This window comes from Spinacia oleracea, chromosome 4 (assembly GCF_020520425.1).
Source record: "Spinacia oleracea cultivar Varoflay chromosome 4, BTI_SOV_V1, whole genome shotgun sequence".
NCBI lineage: Eukaryota > Viridiplantae > Streptophyta > Magnoliopsida > Caryophyllales > Amaranthaceae > Spinacia > Spinacia oleracea.
In genome coordinates, this window is record NC_079490.1 from 41,112,189 (window position 1) to 41,121,770 (window position 9,582).

Sequence of the window (9,582 nt, forward strand, 5' to 3'; positions counted from 1 at the left end):
TTGACTCCTAGAGGATCCTTCAACGAACGATCAGCCACTTCTTGTTCCTCATGCAAACAGCAGAGACCTAACAATAGAAGAAGTGTTCAAAAGATAAAGAACATAAATAAACTTCAATGAAATAAATAAAAAATGAAGGATTTAAACTTAAGTAAACCCGACTGAATAGAAAAAAGGAGATTAATTACCTAATCAATATTGATAGACATTTTGGGGGTTGAGCAAGCAGTGGTTTCACTTCCACTGGCAGATACAGGACTTGGAGTAGTAGTGGGAGAAGGAGAAATATCAACATCCACCTTCAAGCTCATTATGTTGTCACATAATTCCTCAAGTTCTGGAACCGTTTCAGCTAGTAGGACAAACACGATATTAGACTTTTAATATCACATGTTATATTCTAAACAAAAATACAAGTCAAAAGCATCACCTTGATGTCCATAAGACCAATCTCTTAGACATATTAATGATTCCACAACAGATGACTTCAAAGAGCTTTTAACAGGGTCCAAGATTTTTCCGCCAACACTGAAGGAAGATTCATATGCTACTGTAGAAATCGGAATAGATAATAGGTCTCTAGCCATAACAGAAAGGACAGGGAAGCGCGGCTGGCAAGATTTCCAGTAGTCAATGATATCCAAATTGTTCGCACGAGGAACTCTAGGCTCCTCCAAGTATAATGCAAGTTCTGATTTTGGAATACCGGTAAACTCCCCTCCTGAAAAAGAATCAAACTCCTAATTCACAAAAAAAAAAATTAACAATTATTTTGTGCATTAGATACGAAATATATATAAAAATATGTAAGTAGAAAGTAGTATACCTCCATAAAACCATCTCCAACAATAACATTCAAACCACCAGAATTAAGGTTAGAGATGGATTGCCCACCATTTGATTGGGGAACTTGCTACATACGCATCAATCAAGGCAAAGACCTTGTTTTTCAGACATGACACCTCAAATGAACCAGCTGAACCATAAATTATGTTGTATGAAAAATCCACCAACTGAAACTTGTACCGAGGATACATAATGGCAGTAATAGCCATAATGGGGGAGAATTCAGACCAATACTTTTCAAACTTACCCCACATTCTTGTAGCTATCTTCCTAACAAAAAGATCCCCACTTTCTATTTCATCTTTCAACAATAACCTCACCTTGAGAACATTATTAGGAAAATTGAGATTTGATGTTGGATACTTGGATCTAGAAAAGACACAGGTTACGTCATAAAAAACTTTCAAAAACTTGAATAGCTTTTCAACCCTAGACCACTCATCATTTGTTGGACAGTTCACATAATTAGTGTCAGTTTTCCTAAGATGCACAAAAGCCTTCCTATAAAATATAGCACTCTCCAACATCAAAAATGTTGAATTCCAACGAGTTGGCACATCTTGCCTCAAACCTCTAGCTGAACTAAGTGAAACATAAGCAACACAATCAAGAAACCTTTGTTTCCTAGCCTGAGAACCCTTACAATACTTCACGGTTTCCCTAACTTTACAAACAACCTCATCAACCTCCTTAAGTCCATCCTGGACAACCAAATTCAGTATATGACAACAACATTTTACATGAAAGTAAGCCCCATCACACATCAAATCAAGATTACCTTTCAAACAATCTGCAAATGCATCATTAGCTGAAGCATTATCTAAGGTCATTGACATCACTTTTTTCTCAATCCCCCAATCCTTCAACAAGTTGTAAATTTTTTCAACCATAGCAACACCAGTATGGGGTGGGGGCATAAAAGAAAAGTTCAAAATTCTTTTTTGTAAAGACCAACGAGCATCAAGATAGTGTGCAGTAAGAGAGATATAACCATCAGTTGTAATGGAAGACCAACAATCAGATGTTAAAGATATCTTTCCAGGGACAGATTGTAACATAGCAACAACTTTTTCCTTCTCAATATTATAAATCCTTAATATGTCACTCTTAGTGGTGTTGCGAGAAAACAACTTAACATCAGGTTGCAAGTAAGAAAACACATTCCTTATCCCTTCGTGTCCGGTTCGTGTCGTATTATCGAGGATAATAATTTTTAGGGTTCTTTATTCAAAATCAAATTAGGGATTTCTAAACTTCCTTAATTAGAACAATTAGAATTTTTGAATTAGGGATTTCTCAAAAATGGAATTAAGGGTTCTTTGGCCTCCTACTCCTCTAACGGACCTACCCATTTGGTTTAATTTTTCTAGGTTTTTGTTTATTTTTTCCCGCAAGGATTTTTGCGGAATTTTTTGATATTTTTTTAAAATTATTCGATGAAACTTTGATGTGAAAAGGCTTGCAAATTGATTTACTTATGGTTTTGTTTGATTTTTCTAAGTTGTTGCTTTTCCCCACAAGTTTTTGATAAATTGATTTACTTAGGGTTTTGTTTAATTTTTGGTATTTCCTTCTAACCTCTTTGATGCCCTCAAGCTCATAATGAGCTAACAATTTCTTTGGCTTAGTTATTTTGGTAGGATCTGAGTTGTGCTACGATCTGAGTTGTTAGAGATGTACCAGATTCTGGAGGCTATTTACACTAATAATTTACAACCTTCCTTAAACTGGGTCATTGTAAACCATGAAAAGCTCAAAGAAAATGGTTCGAGTCTTGAGTTGATACTTCATCAGGTGCGATTTATGGAGTTACTGCAACAGGGGAACCAAACTGATGCCCTCAAGTATGCTAGAGCCCACCTTGCTCCTTTGGCTTTTTCTTATATGGATGAGATTCAAAAACTTATGCCCTGTCTTCCACGGATAGGTAGACTTGAAAAATGCCCTTATTTTCAACTGTTAGCTATAACTAATTGGGAAAAGTTGGGCGGGGAAATATCACGACTATTCTTTCTGCTGTAGGCCGGTCGCCTTTAGTTTCTCTTAAATTAACCATATTTTTTTTAATGTTTTGACCTCCTTGTGGACTATATATGATATTTTCGTTCTTTGGAATGGAACTAGTATGTGCTGTAATAATGGGGTTCTCAGGCAAAATACTAGAATGAGAATAAGAATATGTTTAGAAAATCGTTGCGCCGTGGTAACCAAACCACTGCCTTGAAAATGAGATTCGGTTAACCGGATTGCACAATTATATATTCACTGATTCGTTCCCTAAGGTTTACATAACTCATATCACACAAATGCACTTTTGGGTGATGAGATGGAGCCACATAAACCTATGCCCAAAAAGAAGAAAAGAAGAGGGGAGAAAGAGATAACAAGTATGAATACTTGTCATGGTTTTTTTTCCAAAGGGAAAGAGAATATATATTCCAAACAAGAAGTGAAAGAAGCTATAAGATTTGAGGAAAACTAACCACCAAAGGATGTCCAAATATCCAAAGAGATCAATGACCAATTAATCAAGAGAATCAATTTATGGAAGATGAAGAGTTTATGTTATATCCTTAACTAAGGATAATAGCCATCTATCCCCCCATCAAAATAAGAAAGGTAATGTATTTGTATATGTAGGATTTAGTGGAGGAATCAAAACAACCCAAAGAAGTCAAGAGACTCAAAGGAATCCCATGACAATAATCATCACATTTAACCTTTGATAATGAAGAGTTAGTAACCTCCATAACAAGAGTAACATTAATTACTATTACTCATCATAATCAAATGATTAAATCTCTTAAAACACAATTAAAAGGGTTTTCATAAAAGGAATCCAAAGGAATAATCAAAACCGGACAAAAATGAAGCTTTGATTTCAAAACTAGTTGGGTCGGGATTTCAAACCCGGTCGGGCTTCAGTGAACTTCACCAAAGTTTCCTCAACTTTGGTTTCTCACTTGCACTCACGCCCTGTCAGGTGCCATCGCTCGGTGGCACCGGGAGACACTTTTTCCATCTTTAATTCCAACAATCCCCCACTAAAGATGATAAAAATATACCAAAAATGGGAGAAGAAAATTTATGGGCATAAGAGGAGCTTAATACATAACATTTGGTGTTATATAAATTAGATTAAAACCAAATGCTTAGTGAAGTGAAACTATGACTTACAAACCCAAGGGTGGACGACCTTGAAACCCTCAAGTTGATTAAAGAGTGGACTAACCTTGAAACTCTAAGATTTAAGTCACGCCCCCCCACAACACATACCTTACTCCAAAGATCATGTTGGCTCTGCAAAGTGCACGCGTTTTAAGCCATGCGTTTACCTTAGTTCTCATGGAAGTTCTAGGAAACTGTCCAAGTTTCCATAGAAGATGACGAGTCTTCACAAAAGCGTAGGTGAATCCTCAAGTGCTTCTCAAAATAGCACTTAGTCAATAGGGTTAAAATATGTTCACGTTAGTGAACCCATCAAATGATATCTCGTAGCTATATTAACCCCCACAAGATCATAGATTTTTTAAGAACATGATAAAATGTTCAACCTCTCAAACAATTAAGTTGGTGAATCCACAAGTTGAATGCGTCCATTTCAATATGTTAGATTCATTAAGAGTTTATACAACTCAACCCTCGGTGGTTCTCTTAAAGTGCATCTTAACTAGCACTTTACCATTAAGAGTTCAAAGCCTCAACCTCATTCAATCATTACAACACATGCCATAGGGATAAACAAGTAATGCTTATTACTTTACTCAAATGGGCATAAAGCCTATCCCCCTCGACATTTCAATCATCAAGGATCATTATATGTCCTAGTTAGATCTTCTTACCATAGTGTGTACCTTGTATTAAAATTTCCGTTAGAAATATAACCACAAGCAAGGATACTATATGCTTACTCAAAATCACACACGGTTAATAAATCATAAGATGCTTTGTTCTTGGTTCAACCAAAATAAATCAAACTTGATGGGACAATTTTGTACAACTCACTTTTTCAACAATTCTTTCAAAAAGTATGATCCTAGCTCAAAATCAACATAGCCACTTTAGTGAAAGTACTCCATCAATATCAAATGCTATAATTTGCATCGAAAACTTCAAAGTAACAAACTTTGAAAACATTGCAAATAAAAATCATTCGACCTTATCCATAGTACATTAAAAATGAAGTAAATACACGTTCACTATAAAATTTGTGAAAATACAATAACTCAATTTTTTCACAAAAATTTCACAAATAATTCTATGTCAAAATACCAACAGTACATATCATTATCATAGTGGAAAACATATAAGCATACACAACCTAATCACATTTTAGGTCCCATTTAAAAGATGATGCTAAATAGTACATACCACACACCCACAAATGATATGATTTTATATTTTCATAAATCTTCTCAAAAGTTAAGAAAATGGCTTACTATGAAAGCCAAACATTTGTTTTCATATATTACTCAAAACCATGCCATTTAATTAAATAACACTTTCAATTTTCAAGGGAAAAGACACATAATTCAATAAAGGTTTGTAACTCAATATTTAACATGTGATGTAAAACTAACTTGAGCACATCACCCACATATAGAGTAAAACAACTAAACATATTATCACCTTGAAAAACTAATTAGAACTAAAATTCTCCACACAAGTCATTACTCTAAACAACTATGAGAATTAAATTTCTACACAATCAATATGCATCAAGATATTGATAAGGTACATGTACCATTAAAAGATGATGAACTTAGCACACAATATGAATTCCATATGTTAGGATTTAATGTTAATCTAATTAACAAAGCGAAAATCAATCCCGGATCCAGAATCTCATGTAAAAGTATAGATTAAATGAATACATACATTTGACGCATGTACTCCCACTTGCCTCGCGAGCACGAACAAGAACTCCACTTATAGTTCCTCTATAATCGTCTACCGACACGTTCAGACCCGCCTTGGTTCCGTTAGCTTAGAACTTCCCCAAGGTATTTTTCTTTTGGGAATTATGAACTTTGGAGGCACAAAGAGAATTAGGGTTCTTGTGTTTTCTATAGGGTTTGATTAAGTATTTTCCGTCCCAGATTAGTTGTTACACTTTCCTTTTTCGTCCGTCCCATATTAGTTGTTACACTTCTAAATTAGGAATGCCCCACAATTATTATATTGTCTCTCTCTTCCCACTAATTTTTTTTTGTCCCCACACCCTCTCTCATTCAATTAACAAAATACTCCACTAACTCCTATCACATCTACTTTTTCAATAAAATAAAATAACAATTAATAACCAAACAACCACTTATCACCTAAAACTTTGTGCAAAGGTAAGTGTAACGAATAAATTGGGACGGAGGGAGTAGTATGGAAAACTGACTTAGGTTTAATGAATAAACCTATTGGGTATATATATGGCCAAACGACCAAAAGCATAGAGCTAGTGGCCGGCCAACACACACGCACGCACAGCCTGCTGCTGCTGTATTGCTTGGCGCACAGCCTGCGCACATACAACCACAAGGCCTTGGGCCTGCATGTTGTTGTGATGCCGCTGCTGCCTTGTTGTTGCGCCCGCGGGCCTAGCGCATGCGCACTTGGGCTTGTGGGCTAACAACTTGCTCGTCCCCTTTCGTCTTGCGTCTAATGCCTTACGGCAATTATTTATCGTATAATACTTGACGATCCAACATCGTACGATACCATGTCTTATCATATATTTACGTTTTCCGAACTACATTCCCGAATAGCCATTAAATAATTTCCGATTAATTTAATCTAGTAATATATTTTATGTCATTAGTGTGACCTTGTAGGTTCAGTCAAGAGTAAGTAGTGAGCCTAATAAGGATTAGAATTCACTGATCGGAAACATTGCTCCAGCTGGCTGTTCCGATCACTTGATCTTACTGAATTAATTATTTGTAATTAATCTGAACCTTAGGATTAGACTAATGCACATTCGGTGAAGGACACACTTCCTTCAGTCTCCCACTTGTCCTTTGGACAAGTGTGCATTTGCATTCCTTTGTCTCTTAGTGTTGCTTGCTGAACATAAGGTAAGATCCAAGCCATCCATATTAGGTCCAGAATTGCTTCTCGGATTACTAAGTTCAACTGTTAAACTTTTACAGAAGGTTAAACCTTAACCATTATGAGCACGACTATGCATTTTCACAGTATCTTACTCTTCGAGAGGCCTTGTTACACAACAACACCATATCATATCAAAGATAGGAAGACAATCCAATCTTGTAACTTATGAAAGACTTACGTTGATTCATAGTAAGCCTAGATACTGCTTTTATAGCATCAAAGCAAACTAATCACTCATGTTTTGAGGAATGTTCTAATCACCATTAATGAGAACGACTTATGACATGACTTTCATATCTTAAAGTGTTCTCATGGCCAATCCGATACGAATTCTAATAAGTATCTATGCAAAACAATTCTGACACCCAAGTCCCATCTAGTTCAAGAAACTGAACTATAAATCTATTTGCAATCTAATCTTCATTAGTAATTGGTTGTCCAACCATTCAATGACCTGGAATTGGGATCCTTGTGACTTCAATATTCAAATTCACTTATGCGTGTTTCTTTATCAAAGAAAATAATCTTGATATCCCATTTGAATGTTTTGAATCACTTGGACTTCACATTTAATAATAAACCAAAATTAAATGAATATGAAAATGAAAATATAATTTTATAATTATGAAAGGATTAACCAATTGTTTTAAACATAGATCTAACAAATGTTCTAAAACAAAACTAAGAAAATCAAAGCCATTCTCCAATATGCTTGATTTCCATGGTTTCTACATATGTGGTGTGCTTCACTTGTGGCAACGGTTTAGTTAATGGGCCTGCGACGTTGTCGTTCATTCCAACCTTGCAAATCTCGATTTCTTTCCGTTCAACGAGTTCTCGAAGTATGTGAAACCCCGCAGTATGTGTTTGACTTTCTGATGGATCCTAGGCTACTTTGCATGGGCAATGGCTCCACTATTATCGTAATACAAAGCCACTGGCCCCTTTATGGAGGGAACAACCTCAAATTCTTCTATGAAGTTTCGAATCCAAACAACTTTCTTTGCTGCTTCCGAGGTATCAATGTACTCGGATTCAGTTGTAGAATCCGCAATAGTGCTTTGCTTAGCACTTTGCCAGCTTACTGCTCCGCCATTATGGCAGAACACAAAACCAGACTGTGATCTGAAATCATCTATGTCGGTTTGAAAGCTTTCGTATGTATAGACCTTAACAATCAACTCATCAGATCCACCACATACCAGAAATTGATCCTTTGTCCTTTTCAAGTACTTTAGGATATTCTTGGCAGCAGTCCAATGCACCTCTTCTGGTTCTGACTGGTACCTTCTCGTTGCACTAAGTGCGAACAAAACATCCGACCTTGTATAAATCATGACATACATGATAGATCCAATAGCCGAAGCATATGAAATCGTACTCATCTTTCTACGCTCATCTAATGTTTTAGGACATCCGTATTGTCCAAGAACATCTTTTTAGGCGTTATAAATAATCAGATTAAGTTTAACAGATTTATAATGGTGATTAAAGCAATAAATCAGATTAAGGCACTTTACAATATAGTTTTGGCTATATTGCGGTTCTTAGAAACAAAATTTCCTCGACTTCACTAGACTCTTGGGCAGGATACATGCTTAATTTGAGTTCTTAAACCGGCAGAGTTCCGCTTGGAAAGAGTTAATTACGGTGGAACACGTAGAATACCGATGATTATTGAGTACTTGAAGTCAGGCTTTAGAACTTAGGAATAGGCTTAGGCCTGTAGCTTAGGTATAGTATGAGAACTTATTTTGGTGCCCTTTACTCGGCTGATTTAGGCTCTATTTATAAGAAATAAGTTAAAGATAGGAATTATCAGAATTTGAGAAACTCTGAAAAGCATGTGGGTGCAACAAATCTTTCGGGCACAACACCTGGACGTGAGAAATGGCTCGCGCAGAAGGGTTCGCGCCAGATGTGCTTTAGAGTTTGTTTTCGAGTTGAATTATGACAGGTACGCGAGAATATGGATATTGGCGTGAGTGATTAACTGCGCTTGGCCTTGTGCGCAAGAGATTTCTTGCGCACAAATCTCTTTCCACGCGTTTTATCTTTTTTTTATTGTAGTTTTAATCCGGTTTTATGCCATATTATAACTCTTTTACGTTTTAAATCCTTATTTCCAGTTATTTTCAACTAAAACTCTCTTTAATCCTTTATCTATTTTTTTAGGATTTTAAGATTTTAATTGGGATGCAACTAGAATTCCCTTATGGTTTTTGAGCTTTTTAGGAAATTAATTGGACTGCGACTAAAATTCCCTCATGATTTAAGAATTTAATTGGAATGCAATTAGAATTCCTTTGACACAAATCTATCTTGAGCGGTTTACTATTTTTAGCAGATACTTAAGGTGGCAGCTACTATAAATAACAATTATTATAAATACAAACTTAGGTTTGGGTAATGAGTCAGTCAGTCTTAGAATGTTCGTTGCTTATTCAGGAATGCGTTTGCCAAGTGGATGTTTTATTTCATCATCGAACTTATCTCTTCTAGACGGAGACCAAATGTAGGCGTCTATAGTTAGCCCCCACTTTGATCGAGTCTGTTTAAGACGAAGATCAAAGTATTTGGTAGACGGAGTGCGCTTAGTGAATCTAATTTTGAGAAATTGATTCGGATGTG